The sequence below is a fragment of the Saccostrea cucullata genome, unplaced genomic scaffold (genome assembly GCF_032062105.1).
Source record: "Saccostrea cucullata isolate Sc308-1 unplaced genomic scaffold, CSIRO_AGI_Scuc_v1 ctg12210, whole genome shotgun sequence".
NCBI classification, from domain to species: Eukaryota; Metazoa; Mollusca; class Bivalvia; order Ostreida; family Ostreidae; genus Saccostrea; species Saccostrea cuccullata.
The window spans coordinates 1-19957 of record NW_026922710.1 but is presented as its reverse complement, the minus strand read 5'-3'; the positions used below and the strand labels follow the sequence as shown (position 1 = coordinate 19957).

Sequence of the window (19957 nt, the reverse complement as noted above, 5' to 3'; positions counted from 1 at the left end):
TATTTAGGAGAAATCTTTGAAAATTTTATTCTCAAGAACCATGCTGAAGCTTATGTGGAAGCATCCTTGGGTAGTGTAGATTCTAAATTGTTCAAATCATGACCCGTGGGGGGGGGGGGGGGGGGGGTTAGGGCGGGGCCACAATGGATAATCAAAGTTTTACATAGAAATATATTGGACAATCTTTGAAAATCTTCTTAAGAACCACTGGACCAGAAAAGCTTAAACTTATATGGAAGCATCCTGGGGTAGTGTAGATTTTAAATTGTTCTAATCCTGACCCCGGGTGATTGGGCGGGGCCACAATGGAGAATCAAAGTTTTACAAAGTAATATAAAGGAAATATCTTTAAAAATCTTCTTCTCAAGAACCACTGCCAGAAAAGCTGAAACTTATGTGAAAGCATCCACAGGTAGTGTAGATTCTAAATTAATCCAATCATGACCCCTGGGGGTAGGGCGGGGCCACAATGGGAAATCAAAGTATTACATAGAAATATATAGGAAAAATCTTTGAAAATCTTCTCAAGAACCACAGGGCCATAAAAGCTGAAACTTATGTAGAAGCATCCTGGGGTAGTGTAGATTTCAAATTGTCTAAATTATGATCAGTGGGGTAGGGTGGGGTCACAATATGTATTACAAGGGGGAAATCTAGTAAACAACAGAATGGTCAAAGCTTCTCAGGTGAGCGATGTGGCCCATGGGCCTCTTGTTAAATCCACGTGTCCTCTGAAAAGTTATTGATCCCACGTAATATTCATGTCCATGGAATCAAATCATCAGAATTCTTCATTGGAAGCTCAATTTAGATATATTTTACCAAATAAAACATTTATTTCTGCCTGCTATTACTGTAAAAGTGTATTTCCATCGAGCATCTTCTCCACAACCTCTATCTTGTTTTCAAACTTTCCCCAAAGCACGCGATCAACAAGTTTCATTCTCTAAGAATACATAAAGGAATTTCCCATCAGGAGCCAATCATATCATTAAAGTACTGGAAAATCTATCTATTTTTAGTAAACAACATTGAAATGAATGGATTACCTTTATTTCATTGGTTAAAATACGAAAGAAAAAGTCGTATGCAAAGTCGATATACTGATGACCGACACAGAACGGAAAACATGGCGGCTCTCACTTTATCGACGACCGGCACTGTGATGGTGTTATCTGGGTCGTTGATAAAGCGACGACCTGCAGGACTAGGGTTAATTATATCTGGTACTTATTGGCTCGGAGTCATCAAACTTTGTCAGTTGAGGCATCTTACGGTTTCATTGAATGTCCAACAAGAAGTAGGTCATGGTGACCTACTTTTGAATATCTCAGGTACTAATGGCTTAGAATCATAAAATTTTGTCAGTTTAGGCATCTTGGGTTATTGGATAACGTCGACCAAGAAGTAGGTCACCGTGACCTACTTTTGACATTTGATGGCTATATCTAATTATGTTCCCCAAATGAAGTTGGGGAACATATTGTTTTTACTCTGTTTCTTCTTATTAATGTCTTCCGTCTTCAGCGGAAGACCTTCTTGTTATTCGTTTGTTTCTTTTCCACTGTTTTTCGTATTATTTTTTTTCTTACCGATTTTGTGCACGCGATTGCTCAAAAACGGTTGGTTATATTTTTATGAAACTTTCAGGTCTGATAGAACATTAAAAAAACTTGATGCGTTTTTAGCTCACCTGAGCCGAAGGCTCAAGTGAGCTTTTCTGATCACATTTTGTCTGGCGTCCGTCTGTCCGTCTGTCTGTCTGTCTGTCTGTCTGTCTGTCTGTCTGTCTGTCTGTCCGTCTGTCTGTCTGTAAACTTTTCACATTTTCGACTTCTTCTCAAGAACCGCTGGGCCAATTTCAACCAAACTTGCCACAAAGTATCCTTGGGTGAAGGGGATTCAAGTTTGTTCAAATGAAGGGCCACGCCCTTATTCAAGGGGAGATAATTGGGAATTAATGAAAATTTAGTGGTATATTTTAAAAATCTTCTTCTCAAGAACCACTGTGCCAGGAAAGATGAAACTTATGGGGAAACAACCTCAGGTAGTGTAGATTCAATTTTATTCAAATCATGACCCCCCGGGGTAGGGTGGGGCCAAAATGGCAGATCAAAGTTTTACATAGAAATATATAGGAAAATTCTTTAAAAATCTTCTTCTCAAGAATGACAAAGCCATAATTCATCATATTTATATGGGAGCATGCTCATGTAGTGTAGATTCAAGTTTGTTCAAATCATGACCCCCCGGGGTAGGGCGGGGCCAAAATGGCCGACCAAAGTTTTACATAGAAATATATAGGAAAATTCTTTAAAAATCTTCTTCTCAAGAATGACAAAGCCATAATTCATCATATTTATATGGAAGCATGCTCAAGTAGTGTAGATTCAAATTTGTTTAAATCATGGCCCCCAGGGATAGGGCGGGGCCAAAATGGCCAACCAAAGTTTTAAAAGATATATATAGGAAAATTCTTTAAAAATCATTTTCTAAAAAATAGCAAATCCATGATTGGTCATGGGACTACTTTTGGATTTAAACTTTACAATAAAAAGCCATTTTATACTAGTCCTACCCTTGGTGCTCAGGTGAGCGATGTGGCCCATGGGCCTCTTGTTTTTCATTTTGATGACGTCACTTCCGGTTCGAAGATTTTGGCAATTTTGTGATTTTTAAGGGTCATTTTGTCCGTCACTCTTCTTAAAAACCGCTCATCACAGGAAGATGAAACCTTTTCTGGAAGATAGAGCAACAAATGTAGATTTGCATTGTGTTGTTAACTTTCACTGGAAGTACTGCACGTTAACGCTCGGTATGGTCTGAAAAGAGTCATATTGAGCGTTTCAAAATTTCTTACACTTTTTCTACTATATCGTTTTACTTGTAAATATTTTCTTAAAACATATAGAACAAAAATTGTGAAGAATTCTGAGATCTTTCAAATGATATCTCGAAAAAAGGGCTGACCCCTAAAATTAGGGATCTAGAGGGGCCAAAAGTTTTTACTTGATATCTCGAAAAGTATTGAGAATTTGTAATACCTCAAAGAAGCAAAGTTGTTCAAAATGACAAGCTTAATCTATTTGACTCGTCAAAATACGTCCGGCGTCGTCACTTCCGGCCAAAACCGGAAGTAGTCAAAAACGCGTAATTTTGCCGTTCTTGTCAAGTTTTTTGGGTAACATATGTCTCTGGGAGCATAAAAATTAATTTTCCGTCCGTCGTCGTCACTTCCGGTTAAACCAGAAGTAGCAAATATTGCTTATTTTTGCATTAATTAACATAGCTTTAGAGGATTCAAACCATTTTAAGGCGCTATTTCTCATTTTTGTTGAAAATGAAAGCTACTTACGGTCAAACAGGACGGAAGACCTACTCGTTGCTTTGCAACGAGCTTTGCTCTAGTTATTATTATTTTTCTTCTTCTTCTTCTTCTTCTTCTTCTTCTTCTTCTTCTTCTTCTTCTTCTTCTTCTTCTTCTTCCTGGGTACTTTTTTGTCCGGGAGTGATCTTGTAAACTACACATCCGACTTAGGTAAAACCTTTTTAGGGTCAGTAGGCACGTTATGAAGATTTGCGGAACGAAGGTCATTTTGCGCGCACCTGCTTGCAAGAGCATGCACGTGCAACACGTGAAATGACCGATTTAATTGATATAGGCGTAACTTTTTAGATTTTTTATGAAATGCTTTGAAACTTACAATATAAGGATATATTAGTAGCATAGACAATATGACATGGTCAAAATAGTAAGCTCGCACGCGCATGCACGTGCGCTTCGCTCTGATTGGCTGAAACTAAAGTCTCAAATATCTTTCTTGTTTTTTGACGAAATCCTTTGAAATTTTAAACATAGCCATGCATTAGGATATCCTACAACATGATATATAGCAATTATCATGAAAACATGTGCATGCACGTGCGCTGCAATCTGATTGGCTTAAATTTGAATAGCTATAACTCCCTTGGTTTTCAACCAAACAGGATGGGATTTGGAACATAGATAGATATAATGGACTACTACAAGAAGGTATGGGCACCATGTACATGCATACACGTGCGTGTACGTGCGCTGCAATTTGATTGGTTGAAACTTTAAACAGCTATTACTCCCTTGGTTTTCAACCAAATTGGGTAATATTTAGAACATAGATAGATGCAATGGACTTCTACAAGAAGGTATGGTCACCATGCTCATTTATGCATGTGCGTGCACGTGAAATGAGCAAAATCAAAAATACACTTGAATGAGCGTATTTTTTTTATATACTTTTGGCTTAAATACTTTAATATTTAGTAGGGTGATTTCACCATGCATCGGACACATACCTTGCTTCGGACAACTTTAGGCAATAAACTCTCTTTCAACTTACGAGTTCTGTGTATTTATTTGTTTCTGTCATAAAGACCAATATTTAAATTTTTTAATGATACCAATTGTGTTTATCATGTTGTGATAAAAATACCCCGCAAATGGCCTTGAATATACGTCATATTTTACATCATCAAAGGGGAATAACCCGAAATTTATGATTTTGCAATTTTTAGAGTTATCGTTCTTTTAAATTCGACTTCCACGGAACGAGTCGGACTTTGGTGAATTTTGTCAGGGATTGGTAATTTTACATAAATTATAATTAAATTTCACTTCGATGCTTGTTTAATTCTTATTAGAGCTGGTTTTTACTAGTATGCTACTTTCACCGTACATCGGACACAAATTAACCATGCATCGGACACTTTTCGATGCAAAGGGAAGTACTACCATTTTCATACAGAACCCAGCTGACAGCTGTTTTTTGCGAAAAAGAAAATAAAAACTCTATATTTTCAGTTAAAATACAAGTTATCGATATATGACGTCTGGAATTATACTCTATTTATTTCTACAAACCAGAGTATGATAAACCATGAGAAAAAGGCGCGAATTACGGCATTATAAGCATTTTCAAGCATTTCTAAGGCAGAGTGAGGTCTCTAGAATCGTTCTACATTTGTGCAATAATATCGTCGATTAAATTACAGTTGAGGGTTATTTCTAAGATAAAAGATGAAAATATATCCATATCAAGGATTTTAAAGCATTGTGATAAAGGTATGATATTTTTCCGGTCTCCATACCTTCTGTCCGATGCATGGTGAACAATGTCCGATCCATGGTGAAATTTCTGTTTTTTCTAAAAACTCGATTTTTGGGGATATTTTCTCAATAAACGGCATATAATTGTGTCCTAAATTGTTATTTTAATCACAAACTAAATGTTAAACTCCATTTTGATAATTTTCCGTCGGTAGCGATATCGCTAGAACTTGTTGAAGTACAGGGGTATCCGATGCATGGTGAATTCACCCTATATTAAAATATATAGATTGTGTAGACAAGATGATATGGTCATTACGCACATGCATTCACATGCGCACGCATGCAATGCTAAAATCTGAATGAACTTGGTACACTTCTGGGTAAACGTTGTTAAAGTCTCAAATGCATAGAGTTTGTCTTATTTATTGAAGCTTACAGGGAATGTGGCACCAAAAGGGAGTTGGGGAGCATTTGGGGAACATCTGTAATGGTCCCCGTTACAATTAGCACTAGTTATCTCTGCTACTAATTGGCTTAGAATCTTCAAACATTGTCAGATGATGCATCTTGGGTTTTCAGAGAATGTTGACCAAAAGTAGGTCATGATGACCTACTTTTCTACTTTTGAATATCTCAGGTACTTATTTAATTAGAATTATCAGTCTTTGTCAATCAATGTATCTTGAGTCCTCAGAAAATTTCAATCAAAAGGTAGGTTACTGTGACCTACTTATGGTATTTTATAATTATATTATAATATCTTCAGCCTTAACTGGCTAAATATTATCAAACTTTGTCAGTTGATGCATTTTGGGTCTTATGATACTAATAGAGTTGGAGGCTTCTAATAGGAGTGATAGATTGTACAATTTATCAGAAGAGCGATTCAAGGCCCTTGGGCCTCTTGTTCACCAAATTATGTGTCCTAGCTGGTAAAAAAAAAGTTGTTTAAATTTGTAACTAAATACCCCATCTTTAGTGAGAGGGGCACCTATTTGAGCAAAAATATTTCAATTTTGAAAAGAAAAACCTTATTTTTGTGTTATTTTTATCCTTTAGTAGTATTAATAAGTGATATTAATTATATTATAAATTTTTAAAAAAAGGATCATGTCATAATCATTTAATTTCATGACAAAATGTTGCGAATTTAAAGCTTTGAAAAATGTCGCTGTGCGCAAAATCCCCCATGGGAATTTTCAAAAGTTGGCATGTATGGAAAAGCTGAAACTTATGTGAAAGCATCCTGGGGCATAGATAGAATGTTCTATCGTTAAAATGATATTGTCCTACGGACCCGGTTTAACAATAGAATTCGTTCCGTGTATTCGTAATGTAGCAAAAGAAACATGGGCGATAACTCGTACTCACTATAACTCAGTGCATTTACTACGAACAATCTAGAGAGTTCCGAATGTAAACATGGCAGGTAAATTTGAAGCGAGAGAAAAATGTTGAGAAAATTAATTGGATTTTCGTCTTTAGATGGATTATTTTCTGGAATGAAAGGCATAAGCAATCTCAAAAAGGTTTGTTTTGATTAATTTGGTAGTTATTTCCAGTGCAAATCCTTTTAAATTCTTCAAAATCGTTTCGGAGAGGATTTGCTCCGATTTGCTACATGGCTAGTATATGGGACGTATTCTAACTGTGGTGAGGGCTTGTACCGAGACACAGTTAGATCATTCTAACTACCTGGGGCAGTGTAGATTCTCAATTGTTCAAATCATGATTGGGGCCATAATTTGGAATCACAGTGGGTTATTACAAGGGGGAAATCTGATAAAGAACAGCATGGTCAAAATTACTCGGGTGAGCGATGTGGCCCATGGACCTTTTGTTAATCTAAGGCCAATTTAGCAAGTTCAAGGTCACTAGTATGGCTCATTTACAAGATCATATTACAAGTACATTCAAGTGATTGTTGAGACCCTTGGATCTCTCACTTTGTTAAAATGCTTTTAAATTCTTTATTATACAGATTTAGCATCAGCTGAGAAAAACAGGATTGAGGAAAAACAGAGGGCAGCCAGAAAAGAAAGAAAAAAGAAAAAGGAGGAATGGTCCCCATTGTATGTGATTGATTTTTAGTCCATCTGAAACCATAGAAACTATGCTATACATATACCGTAATTTACAGGGTATAGGTCGATACTTTTTTTCTCAGAACCGTTGGGGTCATCCTATTTAAAGGATCGACCTTTCTACGGCTTAAATTTACGAAAAATGACCCCAAATCTGTAAAATGTAGGTCAATTTTAAAATAAATCATACAATTTTCATAACTTTTGAAATAATTTTATTGAGAAAAATAAATCACAATTAAGAATTAAATATACATTTTATTGATTTCTTTAATCCATTAAATATCCATCAATATGCCAAAACAAAAATTTTTTTATTCATCTCGTAAAAAGTGTTTCATCAAAGTTCATTTTACAACATGCTATCTTTCGCCATCATGTGAAGTAGGTATCTGTCGCCATCTTGTGAAGTAGGAAGTTGCACTTGAACCGCAACCGTATCAAAATTTTAAATACTGAGTTTCACAATTGAAAAATTTATCATCTATTTGTTTTTTAGCATTTACTATAAATGTATTATATTTAGTGCGTACAATATTTGGGGGAAATTGGATTTTGAACAAGTTGGCGTTGATTTGATTTAGCACATATCTTAATGTCTTCTTGATAGATAAATGTGCCAGACATTTAACGTTGTACTTGAATTTGCGGATATTTCTTTCCACCAAAAACACTAAAAAGAATACACAGCCAAATGTAATACGTTTACAGTATATGAAACGATGAATTGAAATAGTTCACCTCTGTATTTTTTCATTGTCTTCTGATATTTTTTAATGTGAAATGTGTGAAATAAATTGTTGCCAATAATTCCCAAATTTCTTTATCAAATATACCGCTAGTCATACATATATTTTATATGTTTTAGCTCACCTGAGCCGAAGGCTCAAGTAAGCTTTTCTGATCAAAAGAGCCAAAGCCACGAACCGTTATATTTGGCCCTATGTTTTTCACAAAAATAGAGTTTCTATTTATGGCAGGTATTATAACGTAAATTATTAGAGGACAACATACTTCTTTTCCTTGCGTAACTCATTTTGTCAAATAATGCTCAGTTAGGCACGTGCGATGGATTGAAGATGACGGTTTCATAAAAACGTTCAAAAATGCCGATTTTTCGGCATAATTTCCCAAAATTAAATGTGGCCACAGTCAAGATCAATTTTAATACTTACCATATATATAGATATTGCTCATACAAATCTACACGCTATAATTGTTGTTCGTACGTATGGCCAATATGAAATATTACTTTACATTTTAATTTTGATGCCTCAAAGATTCACAAGTTTTGTTAATCATTCAGTAATATTTGGTTTATATAAGTACAATTAAATTTACACACAATATGTTAAAAAAAATAGTTAGTAGTTCGTTTGAAATGGATATTTGTGGAGAGGCTTGATCTGCAATTTACATTATTTGAATTCAGAACTCAAACAAAAAAATCATAAATCAGTTGATTTTACATTTCTCTTCAAACATGATGTTAAGAGTACAGTAAAACTTCTCTAAACCGGCCAGCTGCCGGACTGAATAAAATGGCCGGACTAGAGGGGTGGCCGGTTTCCCAAGAATCTAACATACTGAAGAAATGCAGGAAAAATATATAATTAGTGTCTTTTATAATTATTTGTCAACATGTTATTAATTATCGGCAGACATGTAATGTATTCTTAAGGTCTAAAAAAATGGAAATCATTATTAGTGAGGATAAATTCGACATACATGTTGATTTTTATAAAAAGAAATTAGAAAATAGGAACAGGAAAAAAAATGGAAAGATACTTTAATAACCATATGCGAAGAAATAAACCATACCCTTTACCTTAACTGAACTCTATACAGAATACTGCATGTGTATCTGTGTATCGCTTACGTCATTAAAAAAATTGTTTGTACTTCAGTTAAAAGTAAATGATTTTAAATAAAACATTTCTGAGCAAAAATTTTGTTATTTTAATTATGAAATGTATATTTTAATTGGTAAACATTTTATTTTATTTTTTCTTAGCAATTTTTAACAGTGCCCAATTTTAAGGCCGCTTATGTGTATTTAAAAAGATGATGCAATATGGCGTGTGATAATTTGTTAATTCATTCTGTGATTTAAATTTATTAGTTGCTTGATTATTTTATTAATTCAAGTTTAATTGATGTTAATCAAATGTACACAGCTTAGACCGGCCATTTACGTAGTCTGGAATGATGACTACCCCTTCAACACGGCTAAATAATAGAAAACCCTGTGAGGCCATATTAAGTTTTTCACACCTCTGACTTCTCGTGGGTAGGCTATTTTTCACACCTCCAGCCAGTCATTATAACCCCTCTGGCAAAAGACAATTAAATTTCTTGCAATCAAAAAGTGGCCGGTATGATGAGGGGGAAATCCCTATGTTTCTTAACTTTTGTTCTTGGAAAAGTGGCCGGTGTCCGGTTTTCAGGGGTGGCCGGTTTTATGAGAGTTGATGTGTAAAGAAATGTTAAGAATTTTGCCGGGACTTAAAAATTTGGCCGATGTTCAGGGAGAACCGGTTTCCAGGGGGGCCGGTTTGGAGAAGTTTCACTGTAATACATATACGTCAGTTGTGACGTCATAAAGACTGTAATAAATTTAGTTTGTGCTCTTTCAAATGATTGAATTTTTTTTTCAAGATGAATCACTTAAACTTTACTTGCATGATGATACCATCAAATTATTAACAGAGCTCTATTTCTATCATCTTCAGGTTCACCCCTCTTCAATTGCTTGTTTCTTTCTAAAGCTGTAAATACTATTTTTGTTTAAATTTTCTTTAAATACATGTAGTAGGATACTATTGTTATTTAAAACTAATCTTAATACTGCTTTACGTGATTATTAAATTACTACATGTAGCTTGTAAATATTTAAGTGAAACAGACTTGGATCTAAAAAAAAAAATTCAAAAAGGGGGTGAAGAGGGGGGTTGAAGTGGGAAAGAGTTGTTATAACGTACGCTTACATTTAGATAAACAGATACAGGGATGTAGTATCACTTTTATCGGGGGTTAGGTCCATGTTGTTTTCACAACTGAATTTCTACATTTATTACTTCATGAACCTTTCACTGAAATTAGAAAAAAATAATGGAACTCTCTCTCGATCCCTCTCTCTTTAGCAAATTCAAAGGTTGGACCCCTTCTGAATCCACCACTGTGAAAAAATGGAATATCATAACCACGTCTGCCCTTTGTAATACAAGCAAAGTAAAATCCACCTGTGATGTCATTCTTTTGTTTGAGCGCTCCATTACTTTTAAGGAATGGAGAGTTGCAAATTACATTGAAAACGAAATTTGTTATGGTCTTATTCTCCTTTCCGTGCCTCTACCAAGGAAAGAACTTAGAAAATTTTAGAGATATTAAAGGTTAGTTTCACATTAAGAAAATTAGATCACCCATGATGAGAATCGAACCCGGTACCCTCACCATAGCAGTCCGATGCTCATTTCACTGAGCTAACGAGGCAGTTGAAAGACTTTTATTTAGATTAAATTCAGTACACTTTTTTTAGTTTTTCTTTCTATATTATACATAAAAATACTGCTACTAATATGTATAAAGTATTTACAATGTATCATATAAATATTCTTTATTATATTGTATTAACAAACAATAAAAACAAGCATTCAGAAAGGCGGATTTTACGTGGGTTGATATACTCGTAGCGCTCCAATCCTTAAGAGTAATGGGCCTCGGCCCCTTCGGGGCCTCTGCTCCATTACTTTTAAGGAATGGAGTGCTACTCGTACATTAACCCTTGCATAATACTGGACTAGCTTGCTGCAAAAATATAAATAATAAAAAAACACAATGTATGAAATTGAAGGATTTGGATATTAATTGTTTGCAATTCCACTAAACAAAGTCTAGAACTTGGATGAGGGTAAGTCAGTTTCTTAGTACCAGAGGGAGAGTTGGTACTGTTACATATCATATATAGCCGCAATTTACGTACGTACATCAGCCGTTGATCTATTTTACGAAATCTTCTGAGATAATTTCATGCAGGTATACAAAAGTAAATTTTCATCCTGCTTCAAAAGCAAAAATGTTTTATTGATGCTGAGCGTAACTCGCACTGAAGATATCGATGTATGTACATACGTATACTGTATACTGATATTTTCATCATTTTTGAAACAAAAATATTTCCTTTTGGCAAAAATATATAATACAGAAATATGTCAGCATATTTATCTGTAGGTTTTACAAATATTTCATAAGTAATCTATGCTTCAGGTCTTCAGTAAGTTTTAGAGGTAAGTGCGAGGGCATATCATGAAAAGTTATACCGACATACCCAATCCAAAAAAACCTCATTTTTTTTACAGTTAAAAAAACTGAGCAAGAGCAATAAATCTATTTTAGATAGATTTAGATTTTTTTTTGGGGGGGGGGTGTTCATTCATAAATACTTGCATATAATTATTATGATCAATATGGAGGGGCAGATATCCCTGGCTGATCAGCTTCATTGATTTTGTAATTTGTTGCATGGTCGTCAGCTTTCCACATCACAACAGTGGGGATGATCTTTAATCTTCTTTATTGTTAAAATATATACAGTCCCTGAAACGTTCTACTTTCCCACTTGAACGGTGAACGAACGCTGAACAAACACAGAGCAAACGGTGAGTGAACAATATGCAAACGCTGAACGCAACTTGGTGAATGGTGAGTGAACGCAGAACGCGAACAGAGCGCGAACGCGAGCGCAAAGTGAATGGTGAATGAATGGTGAACGCAAGATGAATGATTTATTCCATTGCCTCCGATCTTTTCCTTGCATTAAGATTATTCTGTTACTCTATAATTCTAATTTCAAGTGCTTTAACATAAATAAACAATAAATAAATAGATAAATAATAAAAACATTTTTTCTGTACATATATGTACCTATGTTTTAGATTGATATTTTTATAACACGATTTTAATTGCCGTAAAACATGTGTACAGTGGACCGCCAGATATCCGGACGCCAGATATCCGGACGCTTCACCTTCCGGACGATTTTTCTCTGGAACGGATTTTTTCAACATAATTTTGACTCATTTATCCGGAATTCTGCATTCCGTATCCGGACGGCTCTTTTTTACTACAAAATATATTTTTACATTATAAATTGTTTCATTTATCCGGACGGTAAATTTTAATTTGTACTTCCATTCTTGTCAACATTCACGCCTGAACTGAGTGATAATTGTTATCAAAACACTAGCCGGATTGATTGTTTTTACAAGACGATCACCTGTGACCTGTTATGAATGACTTACGATGATTAGACCACAGATTAAGCATGCTAAGTGGATATGGTCATAATATACGAGAGATCGATACAGTCATACACAAATGAAAATAAACAATTAAGTGTGTTGGTAACAGAAAACAATTTTCTATTCAGTTATTTGTTATCTGCGAGATATTTATAATTTTAGTACAGAGCTGGTTTTAAATATTTTTCTATTTATAGACGGGACAACATAGTTTCATAATCTCGTAGTCTACACATGTGCACACACATATCGGTATTGTAATTTTCATCTGTAGATTGGTGGCAGTTCTCATCGAAAAAAAAAAAACCTAAAACATTCAATAAAATTTGAATAATTTTATACAATCAATGAGTTCGCTTGGGATGATTACTGCATGAATTTTTAATATGTCAGATTTAGTGTGGATGAGTGTTCAAATTAAAATTAGACTCGATACTGACAGCTCGCTTGGGTGTAATCAAAGCTGCAAATGAGAGAATTCGCTTGGCTATGTTCATCAATTTATAGGAAGTAGAAATTAAAAACTAAGCTGGGTAATGAAAAATCTGCCCATATAAGCAGCGTTATATCCAATGTTTGTCATTCTGCTCTCCAGCTACAACCATGTCTACACCACCGGCAAAGAGAGCGCGAGTCGGCATTTAGTTTTTAGCTATAAAAATATTTATCATATTTGAAAAAAAAGTGTAAAAGTAGTGCTGATGTATACTAAAGATATAGTTTTTAAAAAAAAATGAATTATTATATGATAGCATTTATCTTTCTTTATGTATGAGTTAGAATACAAATACAGTATACCTGGAAGAGAAATCAATAGAATTCAGATATCCGGACGCTTCACTTATCCGGACAATTTGCCTGGGAACCAAAGCGTCCGGATAAATGAGGCGCCACTGTATTTGTTACCGAACACATGTAGATTAAATATAAAATTAATCTATTTATGTAGTAAATATGCTTATTCTTTTCACTAATAAAATAATGTGGACTTCTGAAGATAAAACTGCTACTTATAGAATGAATTAATTACATTGTACGTGGTTGAAACAACCATACATGTATTTCCGTGCCAAGGCGATTCCATTCTGAGTAAAATAACAGATTTTTTTTTAAATTCACAATTGTCTGTACACGTATTGCATAAAAACTCTCGTTTTTTTAAATTCTAAAGCAAAATATTCTATATTTATGTGTCTTTTTTGATGATTATTTTAGCTAACTTCTACATGTATCTGTAGACATTTCCCGGCCGTAATTATACACGGACAAGATGATGGAAAGAGGCATTCAAATTATTAGTAATAGATTAAATTTTCAAAACTAAATAAAAGATGTGCTGTCATAGTTTTTATTGAACAGAGAAATGTGCAAGAGAGAGAGAGAGAGAGATATTCCCTCAATTTACAGATATCTATTGCATCATATAAAAATTCTTATTATTTTTTCTAAATATTCCAAGCAGTAAAGGTAATCAATTTTTTTAGATTAACAAATCCATTTGACAGTAATCATTGGCTTTTATTTTCCTACATCAAATTCACACGGTTCACAGGAAGTCCACGTGCTAGTAGTGTGCTTGTCCTGTCAATCAAAATCATTTGACACAGTGGAGGTGTGGAAATCGCGTTTCACCGAACGTGCCGAAGGCAAAGAGTCACTTAGAATTTCCAAGAAGTTTTAATATTTTTCCCTATCATTTCTAGATCTGATTTTTGCATTCCTGCAGAAAAAATAAATAAAGAATGGGAATATATACTTGGAAGGATTAAGTTTTAAATTGAATTTGAAACATATTCCCTGCCAATTTAAAATTACTGTCGGCACAAGTGTATTCTTAAATACTATTGTTTAATGACTGTTGGTTTTAAGACTGATTTTCTTAATTATACTGAATGGCAAACATATATTTAAACATATGTTTAGGTACGGTGAAGGAAGGAATTTTCTTTCTCTAATAATAGACTATTTTAAACAGTTGGTCTTTTCTAGAATTTAAAATCACACTGTCAATTTAATTAGCTCTAAAGATATTTAATTAACTGAATATTTGCAGTACGTCTGTTCATAATTCTCAGACCTACGTGTAGTTTAAAATAGGTGTAACTGTAGAAATAATTTTTTGTGTATTCTTTTCTTGTAAAAGACTTGGATTAATTATTATACATCCATTAATGATTTGTCGTCTTCAAAATTACAACAAATTGATGCTGTGCATAAATTGCTCTTTTTTAAAGTTAATATTTTAGCATCGTTCTACATACATGTAGGTACTTGATGTATTATTTTCCAGTTAAAATTTCATGAAATAAGTTACAGCTGGGTTTTAATAATAGAAATATAAATATCATAGATAATTTTTGCAATGAAATAATTAATCTTCAAACACGATATCTAAGTTATTTAATTAAAAAAACGTGTAAATCCTTACCATCAAAAAGATAAGTCCTTTCACTTCGAAGTTCCGAATGACAATGAAGACTGAATGATGAGTGAACGGTGAATGCAAAATAAACGGAACGAAGAGCAAACGGTGAAGTTTTGTGAACGGTGAAAGCCAGCGCACGGTGAACGGTGAATGCAATACTGTGAACGAAGAGCGAACGGTGAACAAACGCTGAACGAACGGTGAGTGAAAGGAAAAATGGGAAAGTAGAACGTTTCAGGGACTGTAGATCTTAAACTTCATAACATACAACTGCCCTTTATTTACACTTGAACCGACTTACAGTTTCAGATCAAAAGGGGGTATCAAACTATTAAAATGACAGAAATTATTTAGTACATGGGGTGCCCCAGAATATCAGAATTATCTCGTATATCTAAATCCGTTGCCTTTATAGATCATAATTGATATGCTAGCTTGGTATTTAAGATGTGTAAATATGCTACATGCAAGTTATGTTTACTCAGTAAGACTGATACTGTACATAGATTATTTTCACACTTTGTAATGTTTTCACATTTTTTCTCTCCTCTGAGCTGATTGCGATTTGATATGAATTTGTGGAATTGGTATATTATATGAACATTTAATTATATTAACTCCTTTGTCTGTTTATCCGGTATTCATCCTTGCAGGGATCTAGGTGGAGGGACTGATCACGGTAGCCTAGTGGTAGAGCCTTCTCGTTCGCGGTGCCGCATCAAACCTAAGATGTAGAAATAGGTAGTGACTGTTCCTTCGCCAGGCACTCGGCATTAGAAGTGAAAGTCATGGGTCTTTCGGATATGACCTTAAAAACGGAGATCCTGTGTCACAGTAGGCACTTGGTCGATAAAGAACCCTTACTGCTCAATGGCCCTGAATGCCGAGTATAGGTCTAAATTTGAAGCCCTTCATCGGCATACGTTGACTTCTCCATATGAGTGAAAAATTCTCGAAAGGGACATTAAACAATATACAATCAATCAATCTAGATGGAGGGGGGTCGGCTGGAATTTGCAGAGTAATTAAATACTTACACATAACTAAGTAAAAGTGACCTTGGATCCCTCCTAGAAAACGCTGACCTCATCCTCGAAACTGGGGGATCTGTGTTGAGTTTGTATGAAAAGTCATGGTTTTTATGGCTTACGAAGCCATATAGCTCCCGGTGTATCTTTACGGCAAAGAGTTTACTATGTATTCTAGTAAACATGAGCAAGATAAAGTAGTCCTCGTCTTTTCTTTAATTCTATTCTACCTTTGTTGTGAAAATTACTCAACAAGTTCTTAATCAAAAACCTTGTTATTTTCATATAATTTTCGCTACCGAAGACAAGATAAACCAAATAAAAAAAACTAAATTGAATAAACTCTTGTGAGAACGCGGAAGAATATCTTCTGACCGTATGTGTCAACAGTGCCACCGTGTAGATAAGTCGATCTAAATGAAAGAAAGAGAACTCTGTTGGGAGTACGTTATCGGGCCAGATAGTTCGTAGGAATATTGATTAAATGTATTTTACCTTACAAACTGTTTAAACAGCAGCTAAAAGCAGTGATTTCCTAAGGCCGTTTTTGCATGGTGGTAACGTGATCACGATCTCCCGCCAACTCAATGTTGTGAACTCAACAGGGTATGATGCAATAGCCTAGCTGTCAATTTTTTTCCATTGCAATTTAATGACTGGTATATTACTTTAGTATCAAGCTTGTAGTTGATGACAATATTAATTAATAACCATAAAAATGTAATTGATGGCTGTCAGATAGTACGAACGATGCAAGCAATACACTTGTTAATGCACATGTGGGTTTTTCCAACATTCTCAGGTCGTTCTATAAATAACTGAGTAAACTCAGGTGACCTATTGCTATCCGTTGTTGTCCGTCGTCGTCCATCGTGCATTAACATTTGAACATTTTCAGCTTCTTCTCTGAAACCGCTCAACCAATTTCAACCAATTTTGGTACACAGCATCTATGGGTGAAGGGGAACAAAAATTGTGAATTTCATGGTCCCTGCCCCCCTGGGGCCTGAGGGATGGGGCCAAAGCCAAGGATAAGTTTTTGAAAGGCAGGTCAAACTCCAAGGTTAAAGCATCAAGGTTGTTGGTCTAATGTCACAAGGATTACATATGTGAAGTATGAAAGCCCTAGCCTTTACCGTTCAAAAGTTATGGCCAAGGTTAATGTTTTTAAAGAGTAGGTCAAACTCCAAGGTTAAGTTCAAAGGGTCAAAATTCTTGATATTAAATGAAAGTTCTTGTCACATGGATTAAATATGTGAAGTATGAAAGCTCTAGCCCTAACCCTTCAAAAGTTATAGTCAATGTTTGTTTTGTTGAAAGTAGGTCAAAATCCAAGGTCAAAGGGTCAAAGTTCTTGGTATCTAATGAAGGGACTTCTAACAAGAACTACATATGTGAAATATGAAAGCCCTTGTCCTTACTGTTCAAAAGTTATGGCCAAGGTTAAAAATTTTTCATAAGTACATAAATCTCCAAGGTCAAGGTCGACAGGTCAAAGTTGAGTGTATCCAATGAAGGTCTTGCCACAAAGAATAAATATGTGAAGTTTGAAAGTCCTAGTTTTTACCATTTAAAAGTTATGGCCAAAGTAAAAGTTTGGAATTTTTGTGTAAAAGTGGGTCAAACTCCAAGGTCAAGGTCAAAAGGTCAAATTTGGTGGTACCCAAAGAAAGGTCTTGTCACAAGGAATACACGTGAAATATGAAAGTAGTAGCTCCACTAAATCAAAAGTTATGGGCAAGGTTAAAGTTTTTGCAGACAAACAGACTGGCATTAATAGAACTGCCTCTTCACATTGTAGGTGGTTTTCATATGGAGTGAGTCCATGCACTGGAAAGGAGGACTGGTTATATAAAGAAGAATACTGGAAGAGAGACTGGGCCAAATGTCAAGACATTTTTTGAAACAAGCTGAGGAGGTCACCAGTGTGACTTTTATAAAATTTAGCAAGAAGGATCTCTTGTGCAAAAGAAATATATCCAATGGCTGTCACTATAAACTCTGTATGTCACTTAATTACTGATGTCCAGTAGACATTAAATATTATACCAAAACACACTACTGTTAGTTTGGAACCGAATCTTAATGATCCCACTATCTTTCAGCAAAATTGATACATTGTTATGAATTATCTCTTAGTAATTATATATACTGTAAACAGGGTAATTTTCACCACATGTTATTTTTGCCCTTTCACACTTGCAAATCATTTTGTCAGATTTGAGTTTGCCGATTCACTGTACTTTTTAAGAAAGTATACTGTGTTCTTTGAATTTGCCAAGATTTAAATTCAACAAATTGAGAGAAAAACAAAGGGGGTGAAAATTTCCCTGTGTATATATATCGTATAATCCCTTTGAACTGCCTCTGGCACTTAGAAAATTGAAAAAATAACAAATTCAGAGAACCACTAAAAGATTGTATAATTTTCCTTTCAGTTAAGATAATCTAATAAAATTAATGCTAAATTATTTAGTTTTTCACTGAGAAATAAGACAAGCCACAAGGAGAACAAATTTGTAGGTAACTTTTACTTTCAGATACAGTGTATACATAATGATTAGGTAGTACAAAAAATCTTTCACTTTCAGGAATATATAATGTAAGAGTTACCCAATTACCAATTTAAGTTTCAATTTCACTTTTTTAGCTCATCTGAGCCAAAGGCTCAAGTGAGCTTTTCTGATCAAAATTTGTCTGTCATCGTCATTGTTGTTGTAGTTGTCATTGTCATAAACGTTTTACATTTTCATTTTCTTCTCAAGAACCACTGGGCCAATTTCAACCAAACTTGCCACAAAGTATCCTTAGGTGAAGGGGATCAAATGAAAGGCCACACCCTCTTCCAAGGGGAGATAGTTATGAATTAGTGAAAAAGTAATGGCATCTTTCAAAAATTTTCTTCTCAAGAACCACTGGGCCAGGAAAGATGAAATTCATGTGGAAGCATCCTGGGCCAGTGGGGTAGTGTAGATTTTAAATTGTTCAAAGCATGACCCCTGGGGTAGGGTGGAGCCACAATTGGGGATCAAAGTTGAACATAGAAAAACATAGGAAAAATCTTTTTAAAATCTTTTTCTCAAAAACCAGTGGGCCAGAAAATCTGAAATTTATGTGGAAGCATCCTGGGGTAGTGTAGATTCTAAATTGTTCAAATCATGACCCCTGGGGGTTGGGCGGGGCCACAATAGGGAATCCAATTTTTACATAGAAACATATAGGGAAAAAACTAAAAATCTTCTCAAGAACCACTCGGGGTAGACCCACAATGGGGGATCAAAGTTGAACATAGAAATACATAGGAAAAGTCTTTTAAAAATCTTCTCAAGTCACTGCCAGGAAAGATGAAACTCATGTGGAAGCATCCTCAGGTAGTGTAGATTTAAGTTTGTTCTAATCGTGACCCCTTGGGATAGGTTGGGGTCACAATGGGGGATCAAAGTTTAATGTAGAAATACACAGGAAAAGTTTTTTTTAAAAAATCTTCTCCTCAAGAACCACTGGGCCAGGAAAAAGATCAAACTTGTGTGGAAGCAACTTCGGGTAGTGTAGAATCAAGTTTATTAAAAATCATGACCCCCCGAGGATAGGAAGGGGCCACAACGGAAAATCAAAGTTTTAAAGAAAAAATCTTTAAAAAATCTTCTCAAGAACCACTGGGCAAGGAAAAATAAAACTTTATTTGGAAGCATCCTCAGGTAGTGTAAAATTAAGTTTGTTCAAATCGTAACCCCCGGGGGTAGGGTGGGGTCCTAATGGGGGATCAAAGTTGAACATAGAAATACATAAACAAGGTTTTTTTTATAGGAATCTATCAGAAAAATCCTCTTCTGTAAAATGGAAGGCCATAGTTAAGTTATATTGATATGGCAGCATCACTAGATTGTGTAGATTCACATCTGTTCAAATCATGATTCCAGGGATAGGGAGGGGCCACAATGTGAAGGAAATTTTTACAAAGGAATATAGGAAAAACTTCAAGAACAGTGAAGCCATAGTTATTGATATGGAAGTATTCACAATTGATTTAAAAT

The 19957-nt window shown here is 34.8% G+C and overlaps 1 long non-coding RNA gene across 1 annotated transcript; it reads left to right on the top strand.

Annotated features, from left to right (window-relative positions):
• The first annotated feature begins 7043 nt into the window (after positions 1–7043).
• Positions 7044–17981, top strand: LOC134262273 (uncharacterized). Its single transcript, XR_009990993.1, has 2 exons — positions 7044–7158; positions 17725–17981. It is a non-coding gene; the product is annotated as an uncharacterized LOC134262273 (long non-coding RNA).
• The last annotated feature ends 1976 nt before the right edge of the window (positions 17982–19957 follow it).